The following is a 10,000-nucleotide window of genomic DNA, read 5'->3' on the forward strand; positions in this document are numbered from 1 at the left end:
CATCTGCCCAGCCCTTTATTCGAACCCGTAGCAGGGATTTATCCGCTGACGTATTAGGAGAGGTAGTACAAGTCGTTTTCGATTTCCCTGTACATATTTCTGTCGAATTCTGGCTCGAAATCAACCTTTTTCCTCACTGAGCTAAGAACCAAGATTGTATCCCATGATTGTTTTATAACAGGTTAGCACTAATTTACACGTGAATTTTTAATATCAGTTATTAAAATCACAAATAACTGATATTAAATTCATTTAATATTTGACAGTATAAGAAAAATATGTGTGAATTTGTGACAAAGCTATCACAAAATAGCCACGAGTTACAACTTAGCACTTTGCTCCTGGTGGAGACGGGTAGTATTACATAGGCAAATTAATGCCGTAAGTATTAAAAAATAAATATTTTCAAGTCCAATCTGTTCAATTTTCTCAGGTTACAAACCATCTGTTTGAAGAACCCGGAAAACACTTCGGACTGGACCTGGTCTCTTTTAACCTCCAGAGAGGACGAGAGTTTGGAATTCCTGGATACACTGCTTACAGGTACAGTATTAAAACTAATGAAAATAAAACTAGATTATTCAAAACCAAAGTTGTTCAGGTTGGGCACATATCTTGATTACGGAAAGGAGATTACAATATTTTGTCCACAGCTGGCTCTTTCTTTGTACTTGTGAAATATCAAGCAAAGTATCATAAACCAAACTACTTTTGTTGACAGGAAATGGTGTGGTCTTCCCCAAGTCAACAGCTTCGAAGACTTAGCCAAATACATGACTAATATGACAGCCTACAAGTATAGCACATTATTCAGGTGAGAAGGAAATCAATGGAGCCTTGTACTACAATAATAAATCAATAATCATATTGATTTCAGTTCAGGGTCATATACAGAGATGCACTTATTGAGAGATTAGAACCATATTGCTTGCCTAACATAGTTTTTTTTTTCCCCGCTGATAGTGCATCTGCCTGGGAGTGAGTTCATTTTAACATTCAGAGCGTCTGTGAAAGAGTCATGTGTGACAATTTGCTATCCCCATTTGACACAGAATTGCTTAGTGGAGGCCCAGCAATTTAATCTGGCACGAATAAAAGAGTGCAACCGTTATGTGAAGTTTCAGGGGGAATGACAGGTATCACACTCAGTCTAGTGCTCTTCTCACATCAACGAAGCATAAGAAGGAAGGAATGAGGAGCTAGAATTGATCAAAGGTCATACCTCTGCAATGCTTTAAGAATATAAATGCAATTGTCGCTCGAGTTGCTAAATATACGTAAATCCTAAGTGGTCGTCAAAAATGTTCTAAAGGGAGAAGTCTCACCAAAAGAACACATAGTGGCGTAACTTAGTGTTGATGGGGGGGGGGGGGGGGGGGGGGGGGGGGAAGCGTTATGCGGCACTGTCCGCGGGGGCGGCGATCTGGCATCTTTTGAGTAGGACTGATCTGGCATAATTCTAGATTTTCTAACGTATTTAGTCTGAACGGAACACTGAACAGCAATTTATCGACTCTGCTGTTGGACTGTAAGTGATTTTGACAACGGCAATCCGTTGTAAATCTGCTGAGCTGTTTTTGCTTCAATTTTATGAAATGAAAGAAATGATTGAGATGTTAAGGCTTAAAATGTGCGTTTAATTTTCATCACTTTAGTCATCCTTAGCGCTTGCAGAGTCCACCCCGGCCGCAATTAATGCTAGTTACGCCACTGAGAAAACACGAGCATCTCTCTGATGCAATTGGAATTATTGTAATTTAGCGATAGTTACTTGTTTCAGCTGCACCTGTTAGGTTTTGATTAATGATGGCTATCAAACTAATTGTAGGGATTCTTGGAGAAACTGGTGAATTAAGCGCACACCGAGTCCACTGCAACGCGCAAAATGTTAGTATCCGGGTGGCAGAACTTAGAGGCTTCTGTAGGAGACCTTCAGACCCGGGAATTTATTATCAAGCAAGTGGTTTCATGGTATCCCTGAATATTAGCTGTCGTAATATGATCAGCGAAATTAAATAGAATGTTATCTACTTCCCCTCGTAACCCGTGATTTTTTTCTTATGCAATTCAAAATAGAGCTAAAATAATCGTCCCCAATTCTTCTGATAGCCACATCGTCTCTCTCTCTCTCTCTCTCTCTCTCTCTCTCTCTCTCTCTCTCTCTCTCTCTCTCTCTAGCAGTTTCTTGATGTTGGGATTTAGGCATTCTATGACATTCCAAAGACGAGTGCAGTCACCAGAATCTAAATTTTCTAGACATTCGATCTGTTCTTATTTGCTCTTCATTTAACCGAAAGTACACGAGAGCAAATTTGAATTGTGCTCTTGCTATTCATTAGTATTGCAATGTGTCCTTCCCTCGGGCTACCATTTTTCCTCCATATTAAAAACGGTATCAGGACAATATCCCCCTTGGCAGAATTTCCCGTTCTAACAAGGCAATATTTTTTTTTTTTTTTACTAAAACCTACATTAACTAAATCTTCTTACTGTCATAGCAGTGCAGTCGTTTGCTCATTTTCCTAAAATGGCGATACATTCTTTACTTACATAGTTAGTTTACAAAGAGTTCATTTAGAAATCAAATTAGTACTTCCACCCGTCATAGGAGATGGAGTTTGTGGCGAGCAATAAAGGACAGGTGGAAGTGCATCGTGAAGGATATATTTACGTTAAACAAAAAGAATTGGCAAACGGTGTGGTATCTTACGAATGTGAAAGAAGGCGATCTAAAGCATCATGTAGAGCAAAAGTCAAAGTGTGCAAGGTGAGGTCATCGAAGAATTACACAGCCACACACACGTACCAGTATTTCAAGAAATTAAAGAACGTCCATAACAAACAGAAAAGACCACATAATCTGCTCATGAAGAGCTCTATGATTTTATGCCAGAGGAGAGTTTGCCAATTTTGGATGACATTGAGGATCACTATACTGGCAGGCCATGTCGACGAGGACGCCGAGAACCCACATTTAGCATACCTCTCTGTGGAATATGTATGCAAGAACAAACGATGAACTTAATCTTACCAATAATTCTGTGGAAGGATGGCATCGCAGTTTCGTATCACTTGCTGGGTGTTCCCATCCAGTCATCTGGAAGTTTATGAGTCTCTTAGAGCGAGAAATCAACTTTCAAGATGTTCAGATGAATCAGATTATTTCTGGTATCGTTAGAGAACCATCTAGAAAGAAATATAAGATGTCACAAATCAGTTGTGCTAACATACCAAGAAAAAACTGATTTAGATTATCTTAGAGGCATTGCATTTAACTTATGGTTTTAAATACATGTTCAGTCTTTGAATAAACAATTTAGCATTTTTCCTGAAATTTGCATTTTCTCAAATATTTTCATAGTTAAGAATTCCATCTCCTGAAGATGAAAGCTAAGTTAGTTAAAAAAAATTCTATCAGTAATAAACTATTATATATATGGAATAACAAATGTAAAACCAGCGAACGACTGTACAACTATTTTAATATATTTCTGTTTGGAACTATATAAGCAATAAAAAAATAAAACAGGTCACTACTACTATTGGTTGCTTACATTTTCATGACATTAAATTTATACCATGGGATTTTGCCCATGCGGGATTTTGTCAAGGGGGATTTTGTCCTTGGGGGATTTTGTCTTACGGGGGATTTTGTCCTACGGGGGATTTTGTCCTAGAACCATTAAAAGAAAGTTAATATAGGTCTGTAGCCAAGTCATTCCAGCGTGGTATGTTGTGATGCAAGTACCTTAAGACAAAATAAAGATATATCTGCCCGAGCCCAGGGACACGACTATTACCATCTCTCATGGAATGGTCATTTATTCTATTGGGATTGTTGCAAAGAATAGCATATCTGCAGGTTGAACTTCTGACTGCAGCTAGTGGTTTCTAAAGCCCCAGCGAATAGCAGGCAGTTGTTCAATTAAGAGGTTCACGGTAGGATGGGTTAGAGTACTGAGCGACACCTGTAAAGGGATGTGATCGTAAGCTGTTTGTAAGATCGTGCTGAACGTTGCCGTTTACGAGAGATTGGTGTAGGCGTTAAGAGGAACAAAATGTTCCAGCCAAGAGGCTGCAATTGTTTCCACTTTACTTTGTGCATAGATTTAGAAGGGATGGGGAAGGTGGATTACATAGCAAATTTGCAGAGAATAATTTTGAACAGAAGCGTGCAAGTTCTTTATGAAATTATTATGAGGGATGAGAATTAAGGTACCCATTTGAATAAAACGATCAGCCGCAGAACCATGAATAATGCTAGAGTATGGTGAACATTCTCCCAGGGCATATGAACTTGAATAGGATGAAATCAGTTAATGTCTGAATCCCAAGTGAAAAATGAAAACCCTTAATTGAAAAGAAGTTAGGTTATAATAAATATTTATCCCTTGTGAAGCAAATTTTGTTCCGTGCATAAGGTTTCACTAATGAAAATATGTCTGCAGATGGATCACCTACATTTCAGAACATCAGTCAGCATTCATGGTCACTTTCACCCATGGATTAAAAATACTGTAGTCAGCAAACTTCCCTTTCCTTCATCAAGAGACAGAAAACTGCCGTTCTCCTAATCTTTGTGAGCTGGAAGAATGATCAACTTCTGAAAGAGAACACGGTTTCAATGTAATCTAGATATATATATATATATATATATATATATATATATATATATATATATATATATATATATATATATATATATATATATGTACTATATATCATTCGAGCTACAAATGTCCTTTAATATCTTATTCACTCTACCTCGGAATTGATATATTTTCATATATGTACCGAAGGGGAATTTTTAGTTGATAATAATTTCGTCCCCTCATGGGATCGAACCACCGTCCAGTGGACGGGAACGAAATCAGGATAACGTCACTAGGCCGCCCTGATTTCGTTCCCGTCCACTGGACGGTGGTTCAATCCCATGAGGAGACGAAATTATTATCAACTAAAAATTCCCCTTCGGTACATATATGAAAATATATAGATTTTCGAGGTAGAGCGAATTAGATATTATAGGACATTTGTAGCTCGAAAGATCTATATGAATCACGGTGATGTGATAATTATTTATATAATATATATATATATATATATATATATATATATATATAAATATATATATATATATATATATATATATATACATAATATATATATATATATATATATATATATATATATATATATATATATATATATATATATATATATATATATATATATATATATATATATATATATATATATATATATATATATATAGGCCGTTCCCAGGTTATGACAGGGGTTTCGGTCTTGAGACGCGTTGTAAGCCAAAAATCGTCGGAAGCCGGAACATCGTAAAAATTCTTAAAAAAACATTACTTTTAATGCTTTGGGTGCTTTAAAAACTAGGTAAACTGCATTCTTATTGCATTTTTCATCAAAAAACTTTTAAATATTGATTATTTTTCATTTTTGGAGTCATATTTTTTCTGCCAGATCAGCGTTAAGCGCTGTAACCCTGGAACATGAGTCGTAAACCTGGAAATATCTTCTGATAAATATAATTGAAAAGCGCTGTAACCTCGGAACGTCGTAAGCCGAACCCGTCGTAAGCTGGAGACTGCCTGTATATTTGTATTAAATGAATTTTTGTATGTTTGTCCACCATAGAAATCCAAATTGTTAGATAGACCCAGACAAATTTTGGCAGGTGACCCAGATGTGACCCCAAGAAGGTGATGATTCAAAATCAAACCTCTGTCCCTGTTACAGACACCAAACACAAATAAACTGAATGAAATTTTTGCTTTTACCAATTCAGTTAGGCAATAAAAATGTGTGTGCATAACTTCAGTAGTAATATTCATCAGCAAATAATTCCTGACATGCGTATGTTTATTTATCTATCCCTTCAGTTTGTTGAAAAGGCTATAAATTTCTCTTTTATGTCTAATCAAAGATCACGTGTATTTCCCAACTGATTCTTGACGGTAATCTGATAGACCTGGTTCCGCTCCACTTCTTGTCCTAAATTGATATACCACTTTCTTGTAGGAGATATACTCCCAATCCACTTTGTGTCTAAAAAGAAATAGATTTCCTTTTCTCTTCACGATCTGCTTTTACTCAATATACTTGAGTAAAAGCAGATCCATCTGTAGACCACATCTTGTCTAAAAGGAGATTCCTTGTCCTTTTATTTTTTGTCAAAGAAATTCTTCCCTTTCTTAGTTCTTGCTTAAAACCGGATGTTTTGATGTTCTATTGCCTACAGGCACGTGGACGACATTGACCTCTGGAGCGCTGGAGTTTCTGAGCGGCCACTAAGTGGCTCTCTGTTAGGGGCAACCTTCTCGTGCATCGTGGCACACCAAATGTCACGGATTCGTAGAGGTGACAGGTACTGGTACGAACTTCCTGGCCAGCCATCGTCGTTTACGGTCGGTAAGTAGAATTTTCTGCGTACGCATTTTCTCTGGCCAGGAACAATGAGGCAGAGAACGGAACAAGAGAGAACCCACAACAGAGTTTTTGCTAGAGATATTTCCAAAGTCTCTGCAACGGCAAGAAGCGTTGTACTATGTATGTAATAAAGCGAGCGTTGGCATTCATACATGAAAACATGAGCTTCCGAACAATTAAGAATAAGCAAGCTGAAATCGAACACGTGCTATTTGAGGAAATTGCCATTAAACATTTTTCTTAATTCGTCAACCACTAGGATAGCCCACGTCCGACAGAACGAGAGAAAACAACGGGAAACTAAACAAAATAAAAGAATAGTGCTTAACGCCGAAGGAAGCAACGAAACAACATACTGAAAGGTAGAAGAATGATAGTAGCGGAAAGCGGAAGAAGAAAGAGAATTTTAATGTCCTTATTCCTTAACCTTTCTTACATTACCGACAGTTTCTAAACAGTTGTAGCAGCTGTTAAGCAGCTACAGCCAATGCCGAATTGAGGAATTTGCTAAGAAGTGTAACACAGGAGCCTTACTCAAAAAGGGAGCCCTCAAACAGTGATGAAAATGCTCAAGTTCACTTTTTCTATAAATGACGATAAATAAGGATATTCGTCCATTTCTTCATAAATGTAGCAACACCCAATAGCTCTGTGTGTCCATCTTGTGGTCATAATTACTAACTGCAGTTTAGAAAGATCATTGAGCATGCTGATATTTGTAAAATTAAACTGGTTACCTCCCTAGCGGATGAACAGTTGCCGTACAATTACAGTTATGAGTGGTAACTGTGGTAGGCTCTGGAAACCACGCTTAGATGACTTATCAGACGACTTCGTAAGTATAAAACCTTGCAAGGTGCCAGGTTTTTGCGTACTGAAAATCTATTGATTTAATTATAAGCCCACGTACTGCTCACCGAGTAGACAGACGACGGATGTTGTTTAGGAGGTATAACTGCGTACGAGTGATAATGTAAGATATTTTACCGTTATTACGAATAGAGCGTAATTTTTTGCCTTTATTACGAATAGAACATACTGTTTTGCCTTTATTATGAAACTGATGAAGTAACTGATTTTCTTCAGGAAGGACAATGTAACTTTTACTTTGATGAAATCTACTTTCAGCCTTAGTCTCTCACACTGTTGGATCACTGGGGGTTTTCTAATCTAATATGTTTAAGAAGCGGTTTTGAGCTTTTCAGGTAACTAAGAAAGTGTGTGTATTTTTTTTTTTTTTTTTTTTCAGGACAAGCATTTTTCAGAGTACAAATAGCAAGTTTTCTCCCGTTTTCATTGAAGGCCACCAAATTCCTCCAATGCTATCAGTTGTGCGTTTTCTTTCAAATCCTTTTTTTTTTCTTCTACTTTCTAGTTGACAAATTTCTTTTCCGTTTTTTGTCCAAGCCATCATTTTACATAGGAGTAGTATTTTGTGGATTATTTTTATTAAAAGGTAAAGCTTCTTTAAGCTGTTTTTCCCTAAGATGATTAAAAGGGTATATTCCTGTGCAAATGCTTCCACCTAAATCTTATAGAACAACGTCTTGACTTTCGATAGCAACTAATTGTCCCAATATTCATTAAGTACCAAATAATTTTCGCGAACAATTCATTTTTTAATGTTCTACCAAACTTACTTCTGTTATTTCTGACCATTTCTATATTTACATTGGTTTCATTTCCGCTTCCCTCTCCAGATCAGTTGCAGTCTATTCGAACAACCAGCCTGGCAAGGGTCTTGTGTGATAACTCCGACAACATCAAAACCGTTCAGATATACCCGATGGTCCTCGCTGATCACGAAATGTAAGCACTCGGTATATTCTCATATCAACTATGGATTTACTGTATCTTTTCTGCAGAAGACTAACGCAATAACAATATTATTCGTAAGAGATGTCATGACAAGTTTTCAGAAGGACTCTGCAATCAATAGGTAAATTAAGCCTTTAATGATTTCGTGAGAGAACGTCACGTATGCTCTTCAAAATAACTTAGCTATTCTTTTTTTAAATTGGTGAAAATTATGTTTGCTGTTACAAGCTACTAAGAAAAAGTCTATCATTTTAGCATATGAAATTATACTATATTTTAGTATAATTAGTAACGCAAAACTGAAATGATATAATGAAGGGAAAATCTTACTCTACTTCCAGTTTAGAGATTGGTATGGACCAATTTAACCTTGTGTTAAAAATAAAAATGCCATTTCTTTCAGAAACCCTCGAGTGCAGTGTCGCAGCGGCCTTTTGACCAGTTTAGATCTACTGCCGTGGTTAGAAATTCCAGAGCACTGAAATCGACCGCTTTCATGTCTGTCCAGAGGACAGTGAGCTGACCAGCTTGTTTATCCTCGTCAAAGAAATATGTACTTAGAAAACGCAGTTGTAGTAGCTGACTAACAAAAAATCAAAATTGGTATGTGCAGCAGGGTGGCGATAGGTATTTTTTCCATGCTGCAAGAAATTTCAAGAAACCTTTTTTTTATTATTATTATTTCTCCCGTCTGTGAGTATAATGTTAAGATCTTCTGGATTTCTCGATGAAGCCATAACAATGTTTCCTGTAGGACAAAAAGAGACTTTTTAAAAAGTTATCATTAGTTCCAATAATCCGACTTTTCGTCTTCTAATAAAAGACATTTTTCTTAGTGAAAAACTGAAAATGTTTTCCGACAAGTATAGAAGAAGTCTGTGGAGTTTTAAATAATAGTAGATTATCTCCGGGATTCTGTGTAGATCTGGAATATGACTGGAAGTGATTGGAAGCGTTTCTTTTGAATAAATAATGAAGCAGGAGGAACAAGAAAAACTAGATAAAAAATAATTATGCAGTGACTTCGTTTTTGTAGAGCCATATAACGTTCCCACGTCAAATTTCTGTTATAGACTAAAATCAGTCGCAATAGTCGTCCGCGACCAAGTAAATCAAGCAGTCACAACTCAAAGCCAGACCCACGCTATCGAAAGGTGCTAGGGACATATGGGACATATGCGAAGACGTAAACATATTAGGTCACGTAAGTGGTAGAGCAGGGTGGCCGGCTTCTTGCAAGTGGTGGCAAGCATCAACTTTTGTTTTTCCAATGACAGATATTCTGGAGGTTTGAGGGAAGCGAAGTCTATTAACAATCAACGTGAGAGGGACTCATTTAAACGAAAGTCTTATCAAGGATAATATTGGAAGAAACGAATGAGAAAAAATGGAGACGATTAACACAGTAATCTGACAGAAAGCACTCGGGTATTGCATACGCCCTCTCACACGACACCCTAAACCGCACCTTTCCCCAAAAAAAGACTGGGTCCATGTCTGGATCCACTAAGGTCTAAGACAATGGTCGTTAGGACCCCAGTCCAACAAAATCTGGATCCGAATGCTTCTTAAACTCCAGTCAACACTTCCACTCTTCCAAAAGCTCTCGTTGAAATTCACTGACAACTATTGGAGGCCGACGACCAAGCAGCGATGAGTAAACGATCTCCGTCTACAGTGAACAATAACATTCTCCAGAAGCAGCCCATCGTTCATGAATGTC

The 10,000-nt window shown here is 37.2% G+C and overlaps 1 pseudogene; it reads left to right on the plus strand.

Moving 5' to 3' along the window:
- Positions 1 to 10,000, plus strand: part of LOC135225838 (chorion peroxidase-like) — a 70,041-nt pseudogene that overhangs the window by 59,307 nt on the left and 734 nt on the right.

This window comes from Macrobrachium nipponense, chromosome 13, assembly GCF_015104395.2.
Source record: "Macrobrachium nipponense isolate FS-2020 chromosome 13, ASM1510439v2, whole genome shotgun sequence".
In the NCBI taxonomy this organism is placed as follows: Eukaryota; Metazoa; Arthropoda; class Malacostraca; order Decapoda; family Palaemonidae; genus Macrobrachium; species Macrobrachium nipponense.